The following is a 14303-nucleotide window of genomic DNA, read 5'->3' on the forward strand; positions in this document are numbered from 1 at the left end:
GTACACAAAAAATATCATGTCATTATTATAGTAGAACCAATAAACATGCAGACTTTACCTGTGTAAAATTAATTATATATGTTGAACAATGTAAATAATGATAAGGGATTGACAACTATACATTTTATTTTAGTGACGATCCCAAAGCCAGTGCGTTTAAACGAAAATTTCAGCAAACAAAAGTAAAACTAAACAAAGTTTCTTTTGTTCTACGAGTCAATCGGGACAGACGTGGGTGGGTCACAGGGTCGCTATAGGAAGACTCGTCAAAAAACGCGTGGTCAGATGTAATCAATCAGACACAGACGCTGTGACGTGCGATCAGCACTGATCACATAACCTCCTCTAAACCTCCTCTAAACCTCATGGGTAGAGATGATAGGACACGTTTGTGTTGGGTTGTCATGATGATGACCCTTTAGTGGTGTTGTGTTGCATCATTGAGCACCATTCAGCTCCTCACATGGACGGTGAAGTATAGTTCTGTATCAGCATTTAAATTGTTTATAATTGGTTAAGACACTCAGAAGTTTCCGACAGGAACTCCTCAGACCTCCACTTCGTTTTGTTTCATTTGAGGCCCGATTGGCCCGTCAGAAATGGAACGTCCACCGCTAACACAGGTCCTTGAGAATTCACCACCTGTCTGTGATTCACCGTTCCCATGGAAACACAGTCAGCTGAGAGAGAGATGGTGACAAAAACCGGAAATGTACGAGACAAAAAGGATAAAAGAGTGCAGACAGCTTGTTTTTTGGGGGGTCAAGAAGTTGTGGCTCCCATTCATTTATTGTTCCGTCAGACTTTTCAGATCGGAATGAAAGGAATGAGGGCGGTGCATCATCATCATTTTTTTTTTGTCAAGAGGAAGCAATACATCCACCAACACATGGGAAAGAACGAGATCCTGTCTCACAGATGTATCCATCCACCAACAAGTGGGAAAGAACGAGATGCGGTCTCACTGATGTTCTATCCATCCACCAACTAGTGGTGGTGTCCTGAAGCACAACTCGTATCATCAGATTTTGCTTATGTCAAACAAAAATATGGACAGAGTGATGGTTTGTATCTCAAAAATTTGTATCTCAAGGTTCTACTCTGTACAGATGATGATCTGTTTTCTATTACATGATATATTTAATGAGGTACGAGGCAGTGCGTGGGTCTAGAGATGTTTACAGCCAGTCAGACCAAATGACTCCCCACCATCAATCTCACATCCGCAGTGGTATTGTTTGAAGACAGGACACTAGAACAAAAAATTTAGTTTAAACCCATTACCTCACACCCACAATGATTTGTAACCCGCCTTTGAGCGTTGAGGATTCACCTTCATTCAGTTCAGTTTACTCGACCTGCAACACTTCCTGCCTTTGCAAAGCTGCGATGTAATTTAGTGAGACTGTGACAGTTTAATATTCAAATGCATAATCCTCCGCCCCCACTCACTGCTCTAATTACAGGTGGCAGAACGAATAACGTTCAGGTGGTCAAAGGAGTGTGGAGTTCTTTTTTGAACAAAAACAATTCTACATTAGAGGCTTTAAAGTGACTCACGCAGCTGCGGGGCTGCTGCAACAGATTATATTAGATTGATGGATGATGTGGGGGTGGGGGGGTCACTTTGTTGTTAACTTGAGAAATGTCAAAAGAAGCTGCTGCAAAGTCTGAGATACGAGTCGTGTTACAGGACATCACCGCTAGTTGGCCCACGTGTTGGCGGATGGATACGACATCAGTGAGACCGGATCTCGTTCGTGTTTGATGAAAGTATATGTTTTTTAATAATTAAGGGGGTTTGAGGAAAATTTTACAAGGCTGGAATGATTCAAATGATTTTCATAATTTAAAATACGGAAATGTTCGAACTCATTCGCGGATTAAACTCGTATCTTGAGCTTCTACTGTACTCAGAAGCTTCATCAATGCAGGACAAAAATAGTCGTAGTAAAATGATGCATGGTGAGTACATCCATATTTTCATGTTTGCGTGAATGAGCGTCTCCTCACCAAAAGCATGAGAGTGATGTGGATGAAAACATTTCTAAAGAATGGAACTGAAGCCCAGGACTTGGATCCGAGTTGCTCGGTTCCACTAATGGCAACTCCCCTTCATCTCTGCCGTGCTTTATTTTTAGAAACGGCATATTTTTGTGTCTTAATGGATCTCAACAAGGTGTGTTTTTACACAGTCGTACTTTCCAAGCTATTTTCCTCGCCGGCTAAAATCGGAAACAGGAAGACGGGTAGTGGTTGCGTTAGCTTGCGTCAGTACATGAGAAAGGAGGCTGAATGGACGCTGCTAGACGTCTTCATGGGTCTTCGTTCAGTTCTTTATGCTCTGACTCAAAGGGGTTAATGTCTAGAACATCTGAAGATACATGCCTTCCTCTTCCCTCCCCCACTTTCCCTTCAAGAACATGTCCTGTGAGTTTTCCGTGTCTTGCTCACGTCACTAATGCTACACGTCTATTTCCGTCCTTCTGGCCATGAACCTCATTCCTTGATTAAAGGCTGTAATTTAAAGTTTGTTTCCTCAGACGGCTGTGTCTTTACGGTTAAACCATGTCTTTACGGTTAAACCGTGATGCTTGTGAGCTTACCTGCTGACATTCCAGTGAATGTATGTGCAATCAAGACGACTCCCCCCCGCCCATTCAGAGCCGTGTGGTGATTTGTACCCACCGGGGGTGACTGACGAGGAGGAGGGCGACTTTAGCAGGGTAGAAAATATCTTCTGCTGTCGATGTAGTGCACATGTGTCAAACTCAAGGCCCGGGGGCCAAATGTGGCCCCCCACATCATTTTATGCGGTCTGCGGGAGCATTAAAGGTCAGACATTTAGTTACATTACACTGAGTTACATTTAGTTACATTTATAAATTACATCTGGCCCTTTGAGGACAGCCATTATGCTGGTGACACCCCTGTTCTAATAGCTCCAGTGTGTGTGTGTGTGTGTGTGTGTGTGTGTGTGTGTGTGTGTGTGTGTGTGTGTGTGTGTGTGTGTGTGTGTGTGTGTGTGTGTGTGTGACCTTTACGATGAGAAGAAAATCAGTGAAGTTTGAAGCCATCGATCCCGATCTCCTGATCACATCTCAGTGGGTTCTTCTGTTTCTTTGTCACAGTCAGAAGTTGTTTTTTCCTTTATTTTTATGGATCTCTGACGGAAGAAGTCAATGGACTGAGTCATGTCGGGGCGTTTCACTCTGTCTTCATTTCTCTTTCATGTTTCCTCCTAAATCCACTTTGAATAGAGTCTAATTTAGTAAAATTATTCCATTTGTAATTTGTTAAAGGTGAATAAGATGATTAAATTCAGCCGCGTCGCTTCATCTGAGGCTAAAAGGCCGCTTCTTCAAAAGAACTTCTACAGAGAGGAAGATCCACCGAGGATGACTCATCACATGATGAAGACAATGGCGCTCTGACCTTTGTCGTGCGAAGTCAAATGAAACTTCAAAAAATGTGAAAGTCCAACAATCAGCTGGATCTGCAGGAGGTGAGACTCTGGTCTGCGATGTGAAGTCGTCTCGCTGGTCCAACCATGCGTTATTATCATTACTAGTAATAGTAGTAGTGTTGTCTTTATGTGTCACTACTGTTTTTACCGTCAGTTATTGTTTTTTTTTTTGTCATTTTGCTCATAAAACTCATAAAAATCTTTTTTCTAAGAATTCTTTATGACTCACAAGTCAAAGATGTGACTTGTTTTGAAGGAAACGCTGTTCCCGTTTTATTTCAGCTGCATCCAGTTCCAGTTTGTTTAGAAGCTGCTACAGAAGGAAAATCCACCGCATCCCTTTCTCTAAGTGATTCATACATATTTATGGGGGGGTAATCCCCTTAAATGCAGTGGAAACGATCTCCTAAAGACTATTTCTAAAACAGAACAGCAAAAAAAAAAGCATATTTTTCCCTGAAATATGGAGATTCGGTCTGAAATGCGATTAGATGTCGATGACACAGTTTATCGCAATGAATCCACCAGGTGTTGGTGAGGCAGGGTGATTAAAAAAGTGATGCAGATTTTAAAACTTGATTACAGGTTACTTCAATCGAAAACAGACCATTTGCCGTTTACTTGTTCCGTTGAGCGATTCATCGGCCGCCGCCGTCCTTCAACAAATGTCTGTTTCCTGATATCAATCTGTTGATTTTTGTTTGTCAGCAGTTCCATAGCAACTATTTTTCCTTCATGTCAGATGATGAAGATGTGACGGTCAGAGTTTAGGCTTTAAAAGACAAACTAATCATTTTTTTAAAAAAAAGAATTTCCTGTTTTCTCTTTTCTCCATCCGGTCCAACGTCTTGGCTAAAGATTCTTGAAAATAAAAACAAGAAAAAAAACGGCTAAAGCGCTTGCACTTTTATCTGTTACTGCTTTATTAAAAGCGACTTCACCATTAAAATACATTAAAGTCGTTGCTCTAGGAAGGCAGGAATAAAATTAGCTTCAAGCGCCTTGATTTGCATTTTTTGGTTCGATCTTTTTTCAGAAGCAGCAGATGGATTTTCTCGGTAATTCCACCACGGCCTGCAGGTATACGCCGGCTCTAATGTGTGCTTTCTTTACCTTCATAGCTGCCGGCAATCACACTTTTCACTTGCTTTGCTAGGCAGGGAAATATACTGTAATTCCCAACTTAATGACGCTCTCTGAGATAGCAGAGTAGGTTATCACAGCGTCTGCTAGCCACTCTCTGGATTCATTCTCAGCCACTTTAGAAAGCGAAGCCTCTACAGCGTGTTGCGCTACGCTATCAAAGTGTGTGTGTGTGTGTGTGTGTGTGTGTGTGTGTGTGTGTGTGTGTGTGTGTGTGTGTGTGTGTGTGTGTGTGTGTGAGTTTGAGGACACTCAAATGATTGAGTTCCCTTTGCGCACCTGCTGGTTTTTCTCTTACACTTGGAGTTAAATCAGTCCAACACACACCTGAAAGATTTGACAACAAAGTGGAATTATTCATTCACATAACAGATTCTTCATTGTCATTTAACATTCAATCCCACACCTGATTGGCTGATTCCAGTTGGATGTGCATTGAAGCCTCATGACGCATCTAACCTCCACGGAAACAGCGGGGAGCTGGCAGCGGGACAGTTCCCACCGAAATACGCTGCCTTATTTTTACATTTGCGACAAGTTATTTCTGCCCGCCGACTCAGACGATGTGCGTATGTGTGAGGATTTAAGGAAGATGATGTAAAAATGTGGGCTGGGATATTTCACGACTAAGCCAATTTCCTCTTGGCTGGCTTTTGAATAAGACGGGATAGTAAATAGGGACAGTTCACGGAGGAGGCAGATGGAACATTAAACGACAAAAGGAGTGCGTTATCTGACTTTTATTGGTATAATTTTGCTTAAGCTCATTAGAAAATACACTTAACTTCATTCTTTACTCAGGTTCATGAGGTCAGGAAGAAATTTTGCACTGTTTTCCTGTTGAAAATGCAAAAAATTGTCAGTTTTCTAACAGAAAAGACAGATTCAAGCCTTTAATTAAATGAATAAATCAGTGGAAAATAGTACGACATGGAATTCAAATCATGTTGACAGAACTTACAAAAACCAAGTTAATTGATATTTCCTGGGGTGTGAATGTGTGCTAAATGAACCCAAACATATTTCATCTTTGACAAACGAGCGCTGTAAATACTCAATTCATCTGTCAAGTGGCAAATTGAGGCAAACAATTCATTAAGACGGATGAAAACAGGCCATGAATACAAAATAGGGCAAAAAGTCATCCCCAGGAGTTCCTACCTTGAAACTGTTGTCGTTGGCGGTGAGAACACGTTGTTCTGATCGGAGGAACATGTGCAGCTGACTCTGTGAAGAGCTCCCAGGGCAGCGATCAGCTTCTATTCAATGCAGCATGTGTGGAGGGGAATGAATGGCGGCGCCGTTAATAATCTTCCCCTTTCACCGGGGGGGTGAGGAAAAAACACGATGGGCCACAACAGAAAGACGAGACGTCGATAGAGAAGAGCTGGATGAACTGTGAACTGTGAAAGTTACCTCAAGTTGAAGGTGACCGGCCTGTTACTGTAATCTGATTACCATCCAGTTCCTACAGGAGCCATTGAGGGACATATCATCAGATTCAAGTACAGTAGAAACTTGAGATACGAGTTATTTGGGACACGAGTCGTCACACTTTACATAGTTTTGTTTGAAGTACAAGTAAAAATCCAAGAAATGCGCAACGCCTCATGACTAATTCAGCTGGGACCGCATCTCGTTCTTTACCACGTGTTGGTGGGTGGATACAACATCAGTGAGACCGGATCAAGTTCTTTACCACGTGTTGGTGGGTGGATACAACATCAGTGAGACCGTATCTCGTTCTTTACCACATATAACGCAGACGAATGAAAGCAAACACGAAAAGAAGTACAGATCGTTTTTCCGTTCCGCTCAGCCCTCTTTTCTGGATGAGCAGATGAGCAGCTGTTTATTCACTAGAAATGATTTCCCCCGTTCCCCCGGTGGTTCAGGTTGCAGGGGGTCAGATGAGCGCTGAAATTATGGGATGATTACAGTAAATGCATCTAACTGTCTATGAGATGCCCGACGCAGACCGACACATTGGACTCTGAATGCAAAGCGACCAGGTTCCACATCCGTCTGTGTTTCTGCTGCAGCTCCTCCACCGTCGTCATTTCTCAAGTTAATAAAGTTTTGATGATTCATCAACCTCGCGTGCACGTATCAGAATCAATCACGAGGAGATAAGTCGGTGCTTTTGTTTTTGGACGTAGCTGGGGCATCAATGAGCTGGATGGCAAGCGAAGAGGCGAAGAAAAAGAGCGATCCGGTTTGGAACGCTAGAAAGAGATGTCACATTTGAGAGGCAGGCGAGAAAAACAGATGAATGGTGGAACAAAGAGGGTGCGCTCCATCCGCCGCCGTCGTAATTAGGAACCAACGACAGCATAATGGATGTAAATTACAGAGGAATATTTTCAGAAACCAGAGTGTCCCACACGCTGACCAGAAAGACAGAAATGACAGGAAGACAATGGCGGTCTAGTGTTTTGTTTTGCAGGCCGGTGAGCAGCAGGGCGTGGGAGTCACCCTCTAAAGAGCGCCGTCTGTTTATTAATGCGTCTTATGCAAGCGCCCCAAAACACCTTCATCCAACGGGTCGTTCTTGATGCCATCTAAGGCGCCAATCTGAAGGTGTTGCTGCACCCGCGAGCATTTCAGGCCCATCGTTTGAGGCGCCGTGCATCAACGTCCTCAAGCTGAACCAAGACTTTCCCCCAAGTTTTCCCGATTCTGAACTCGCCGTCCGTCGACTTTCCCACGCCGCCTGACAGATTCTTCATCTTCTTGCACCATCTGCTTTCAATTCCACTCCAAACCCCCGACAATCTGAGCAGACTTCAGCAGTAAGCTTCGGTGATTAGAGGCGTTTAAACGGAACATGTGTCACTTCGGCATCGGCGTTAGCCAGCAGACGTGTTTGTTCATGCGTGTTTGCGAGAGCGCGATCAATCACACACTGTGTAGAGACGGAGACGCCGACAAACCCACCGTACTACAGCTCACAACCGTGGGGGGGGGGGCTTGAACTGTGAGCTTTACGCGCCGTGCTGAAGGTGGGAAGGGTGTCGGTTCTGCGAGTGCGTGTGAAGTCTGACTTGACTCGAGTCACCCGACACGTGTAAAGGTCTCGTGGGAGGGTCCAGATGTTACGGCGAGAGACTCGACTCGACTCAACACCCTCCAGTTTTGGCATTTTCTGCAGCGTCGTCCGTGACATTTAAAGGTCCGATAAAGATTCCTCCAGGGGGGGAGATGATTTCCATCTCTGTTTGGATTCATGTACATCAAACTCTATCAGATGAACAAGTGTTAAAGTGATGTAACACAAGACGCTAAGTATCGGGAACATCGACATGTGGAGCAAGAGTCTTTGACCTTCTTTTAAGTGTTGGAGCTTGAACTCAGTTGTCGATCCAACAGGACGACGCAAAAAAGGACTCTTGGGCTTAAACGAGGGGAAGCTGCAGGATGAAGATGCTTCAATCAATCATCAATCAAGTTTTATTTATATAACGGTAAATTCAAGGCACAATTACAGCTGCATGGATAATTGTATGGTGGCACGGAGGAAGAAGGGAGGCAGGACCCCATCGACACCCCTGAATTCAAAATTTTACCCTGACCTACTTTCATTGATTAAAGCACTAGCTTTGATCTATGGTCTTCTTCACACTGGCCTTCTCCCTCGTCTTTCTATCTTATCCGGTTCAACAAATGTTGAAATTTGACCTTGACCTATTTTTCTCAAGATCAAGGTCATCATCTCATTTTCACCCCCTTTGCTGCCTGAGTCATGTGTTTTTAGTTTCATCTTTCTATCTCCAACGGTTGTGAGGATATTTGACGGACTAACGGACAGTACATCACCTCTTGGAGCGGGATGTAATGATGAACAGGATCTCAAACGTAAGTGGGTGCTGGATGATGATTCCAGGGATCGGATACGTATCCCATCCAGAACCGCGTGGGAAATCAATTCTGAAAAACCGGTTGGATATGAGTGGATCTGTCAGCGGCAGAAACGGGTTGAATGGAGAAGCCCTGGAGACTGATGAGTGTGTGTGGCGGCGGTGAGGTGATGGAGGAAGAAGAGGTTGTTTTTTGAGAGGCCTGTGATAAAGAAAATTCCCCGTCATCATCCTTTTCAAACCTCCTGCTTTTTAACGAATGTAAATCGTCCTCGGCGTTTGAATAAATCCATACAAATCATCTCCATAAAAGTCGTCCGCCGCTCAAAGCAGAGGGTTAACGACAGGCCTGAGTCAGCAGCCGTCACCTGAAGACACGCTGACATTTTACATTCACTGCTGTTGGTGGAGACGAGCTGGAATTTCAAAGAGCAACCAGAGCAGAAGTCTTTGTGCCATTGTTGATGATGATGAAGAGGAACCCGCTTAAGAACACGGATCACTGGGGGGTGGGGGGGGTCAGGTCCACCTACAGACTACCTGAGACTTCATTAGCAGACATTAGAGAGCGAGCCGTCCGTGGGTCCATTTAAATGCGCCGGGCATAACAGAGAAGACCCAAGAGCGATGGAGATATTGGAACCCAAAGGTCATCAATCAGTGTCTACATTAATCCACCGTCACACCGATTTAACTCACTTTGCTTTGTTTGTCAGAGTTCTCATTAAAAAATAGGAAAAAAGGTTAAAAATGACTCAAATCTGCACGTTTTTGTGACGATTCCAGTCCAGTCAGGATTAACCAGGGATTAAGGGATTGACAGAAAGGTGACTCAATCCAAATTTAGGGTGACTCCGGAGGCAGGGGTGCATCTGTCGGATCTGGAACACGCATGAAAATGTCAGCCCACAAGTGATCCGACTGGACCAATCAGGACGCTCTGACATCTTCCTGTCCTGAACGCTGAGATCACAACATGACTCAAACCAAAAGTACAGGCGCTCCATTCGGTTACTGGGGGGGTAGAAAATAAAAAATATTGCTGGGGGACTCAGGGACTCGCTTGACGTCATCCCTACGCGTGTGCATTCCGTTGCCATGGAGACAAAGGGATTTCCTGTTGACCCATCGGCGCGTGGCAGACATTATTGAATGATTAGCTCCGCACCTCCACAGGTGATCCCCGAAAAGTCTCCTCCCACACTGATATGTAAAAAAATAAATAAGTAAATTTAAAAAAACGTCCACACACGGTCTGTCCTGTTCAGTTTCCATGGATATGATGCTGCTGACACACACACACACACACACACACAAAGCACTTTTGAATATATTGCCTCCCACTACAGTCTGTTTAGCAGGCAAATGTTAATCAGAGAAATTACTCCTCACTTCGCTTGAGTCACTCCTAATGAAAAATATTTCAGTCATTTGTCCCTCTGCTGTAAACTGTTGCCGTCGGCGACCTACGAAAAGTACAAACGACTCATCCTGTTATTGTGTGTGTTATTGTTAGAAAGTTACACCAATTTAGTGACGTAATCTAAAAGAGCAGCCAAAACAGGATTTACTCGGTTACGTTCAGGCTCTGGCGTTTTACGTTTTACGTTTTACGTTTTACGTTTTACTCGACTTATGATAAACAGATGCAAAAAACAAAACAAAATTCATTTCGTTTTTACATCAATAAATTTAGAACTCAAGTAAATGTCAAAAAGATATCTCGCTTCAACCAAAACTGTGTTACTTGTTTAGTCATCTTAGTATGGCTTCATTTTACTGAAAAAAATGTTCACATTTTTTTTCTTAAATTTTAATTACTTTTTTTTTTTAATTCTTAGAATTTTTGAAATTTAGAAACATTTAGAAAAGTTTGAATTTAAAAATTTTTTTTTAAAGGCAAATAAAAAAAACATTGTAGCATTTATTTGCGAATTGTTTACTTTCACTTTGACACATTTGCCTTACGTCACTCACTGTACTCCTCAGCTCTGTTTGTTTGTTTGTTTGTTTGTTTGTTTGTTTGTTTGTTTTATGGAGGTGTTTGTGTGTTTGTTGTGTTTGATTTGAGCTCGAAATCTCCTCCTTAATGCCGTGATAATCTGTTTGAATAATCGAATCTGGCAAACACTGTTCAGTAATCACGCCTCATTACCATCCTTAACTGACTGAGGGATGAAAAACAATCTCAGCTTCACGTCTTTGTCACGCGACTCATTGCAAGTGGAGATTTAAGAAGCATCCGAAAGTAATTAAATAAAGATATGACGCTGAAACACAGTGATATTAACTAAATGCACCTAATTATCAAAAATTACAAATCAATCTGAACCATATTTACATTTTATAATTTGATTGCATTTGTTTGAATTTAAATTTAAAATTTTATCAAGTCATGTTCCAAATTCTAAAAAAAATTCAGTTTAAACAACACTTTTCTTTTTTCTTGTTTTTCATTTTTAGTGAAAATTTGATAAAAATCAAACGTTTTATGTTTACTGCTTTAAGAAAGACCAGAAAGAGGAATGAAAGAAAGAAAGAAATGAAAGAGAAACTACTAACAGTAGGAAACATCAACGTTGTTGTTGCTGTTGTGAAGAATGCGCTCCACTTTTCTGTACAGTTTGGTTTTAAAATAGTGTAAACTGTCCATCACTGGTATTTTCTGAATGCAGCGTCTTTTTCCCGTAGAGTAATACATCTCATTGTCCTCGGCTGACAGCACCGCGTTGTTGCTGAAATCGGAGGTTGGACGTGATCGTTGTTATTTTGAGCGGTTTTTACCTCGATCTGTTCACATCGCCCGGAAGTGTTGTGATGTTAGCTTCACTGTTCCAGGAAGCTCTACCGCTTCACCTCATCATCAAATTATATTTGCACCTCATTTTTATCCTGGTTGCCTTGGCAACTGGCTTATCAAAAACACCCTAACAGTTACTTTTATGCATCCGGGCCTGGTTGGTAGTATAATGTTGCTGAGGACAAAGTTTATTAAGGGACTTGCAAAACATTTTTATCCTCTCAAGAGTCTCCAATCAATCTGAAAGCACGGAAAACCCTTGAACACATTGACACTCCGCCTCTAAAGACGGTTTATTTTCGGACTATTAGTAACAGACTTGTAATCCTGCGCTGCTTGGGGGGGGGGGGGGAGTTCAAACTAGGGGATGAAGTTCTGACTTCCTGTTGGAGATCGACCAGAAAACAGCATTCTAATGGTCCCAGTCTTGTCCCACCTGGCATTCACAGCTAGGAGCTCCCAGCTGGAGGGGGTTGCCTAAAAATCCCCCGGATTAGCAGTTGGCGTCCTCCAGCCTAACATCCCTGCCTCTCCAGATGGGCATACCGGACACCTCCACTGAAACCTGTGAATTCACCACAGCCACAAAATACTTCTTCTCACCTTGCATGCATTTACATGTTTTGAGATGCGGGTGATTCATGACGGATAACGGATCCTGGGGGACAGCGTGTGAATCATCAGGAAGCTCCCATTGTGCTGCCAGCGACGCTGTTCCAGGGTGCGCTTATGTCATTGAGGAAAACGATTCGCTGGGACAACCAATCGGTGACAACCAGCAGAGGGTCGTCGCCCCCTCCCCAGAGTCAAATGGTGCTTTCACTGATTGCTACCTGAGGACATAATCACCACCTCCGAAGGCGGCGTACACCTGTCAGTCAGTTAGCGCTTCAACAAGTCAATCGTTTAGCGATCTAGAGAACCGGTTTGAGGGGAATCGGTCGCCCTTCCATCGGTTCCACGGGTGTTGGATGACCTCGCCGCCTTCCTCCTCTGCGCTACCTCACGCCGTGTTGTGGGTGTTGCATGGAGAGACCCACGTATTAGGCCAGAAATAGCGAGCTGGCGTTGCATGACAGACCCACAACAATACCAAAGACTCTCAACGCTAAATGTACAAATGGAGGAGTGTTATGAGAGAAATATAGATGAATCACTCTGGGCTTGATGCGATTCGATGGGCGCCGGACATCTCTACGTCTCCTACACACATTCTGCTTACATGTGTGTGTGGGGAGGGATTCCTCACACTATTTTCAGAATCTGCATCAGATGCATCTGACATGAAGTTTTGGAGAAAACAGACCGTGGTGTGTTTGTCCGATGATTCACTGACCGTAAGCACGGTTCAAGTCAAGACGTGAAGGATTACCCACCAACAAGTATACTTGACGTCATTTATTTTCCACCTAACTTCATGGTGGGAGAAAGCCGGAGAACACGGAAGAAACCCACGCAGACATGTGGAGAACACGCAAACCCCACTTGGGAAAGTCCTCAGGCGGTTTTGGACCAGAACCGACTCGCTGTGAGGCAACTGTTCCACCTCCTACTGAACTAATACTTCCATCCATCTCATTGGAGAAGATTCATCTTCATCCGTTACCAGATTGAAATTAAAATAACCTCATTATTCTTTCCAAAACCAGCAAGTCTGCACCAGACTTTTTATCCCCACCTTGAGGAAACACTTTGACAAGGTGGAACTAGTAGGTTCTGTTCCACTTTTGGCTATTTCACATATTCGTTCCTGTCACCTTTGGGGCTATCTTGGTCTTACGTAATCTATAGAAATGTGCGTAAAGAGGAAGTCAGGTATTACTGCTATTGATGTCACATGAATGTACAGGGAAGGAGAGGGGAACCAGGCGATCCAATCAGAAGAAGCAGCGTAGTCGATGCCCATCTCCATCATTGGTTCTCACGTCCTGCGTGATGAATGAACGCGGAGCTGCAAACATGCGATTGTTCATCGAGTCGCCGTCACGCCACAGTCTGCAACTCATTACTGCTCAACGCAAATGAGGGAGAAGTGTCAAATTGTGCATTTGATGAGCGCCGCTCGCCTAAAGCTGTGAAGCTTGTGTTCTTTTACACCCACAGACGAGAGGTGTGATATTTTCGACATAAGTGGGAAGACGCGTGGCGGAGAATGGAGTCCCAGCAACAACTCAGGCAGTTGGAATGGATCCAGCAGGCTTTGACCTTTCATGTCTCACCTATTGGGTTATTTTAGTTATATAACTGCTGACATTTCAAAGGGTCGTTTGTCCTCGTTGCCGTGGAGTCTGAGTAAAAAATGTCCCTGAAAATATTCATTCTGAAAATGATATATAACTTACTTATTTTTTTAATCTCGTATGTAAAAACTGATGTAATTTGCTCAAAACTTATTGCTGAGAGAATATTAATGAAAAAGAGTGAACTAAGAAAAAGGCAAGTTACAAAATGAGCAGGAAGGTGACACAAAAAGTCACGAGTCGGAGCAGAAACCCAGGTGTCGTATCAGCCCACAGCCTGTAATCCAGACACACAAAGAAAAACCATTACAGGTGATCTGTAAAAAAATAAATAAATAATTTTAAAAAGCTGACAGGCAAAGCAGGAAAGTCCTACATTTACGGACTTTCATCTAGCTGTACAATTATGAAAATTAAGGGTAATTCTTGGAATTACTGGTCAAGAGGTTATTTGCTGCATAAATTACTTTGAACTAAAAGAAATTGTAGACAGAAATCTCTGATATGCGGCCTAAAAAGAAAACTCACATACTCTTTAACCTTCTTTAGTCTGTTATTTCTACTAACTTCTGCTAATCCACGCACTGATGACAGTTTGACTGTCCTACATCTTTAGTAAATCAGCATTGTGGGATTTGCATTTATTCCTTTTCTTTTTCAGATTCAAATTAGATTTTTCCGAATAACAAAAGTCTAATTTCTATGCTAAGTCATTGGGTTTTAATTAATTTGACTGTACTCTCTTTGCATTCATTTTTTACAGTGTAGAGCAGTTTCAATGCAGTATTTGCCCGTAT

Source organism: Antennarius striatus, chromosome 14 (assembly GCF_040054535.1).
Source record: "Antennarius striatus isolate MH-2024 chromosome 14, ASM4005453v1, whole genome shotgun sequence".
NCBI classification, from domain to species: Eukaryota; Metazoa; Chordata; class Actinopteri; order Lophiiformes; family Antennariidae; genus Antennarius; species Antennarius striatus.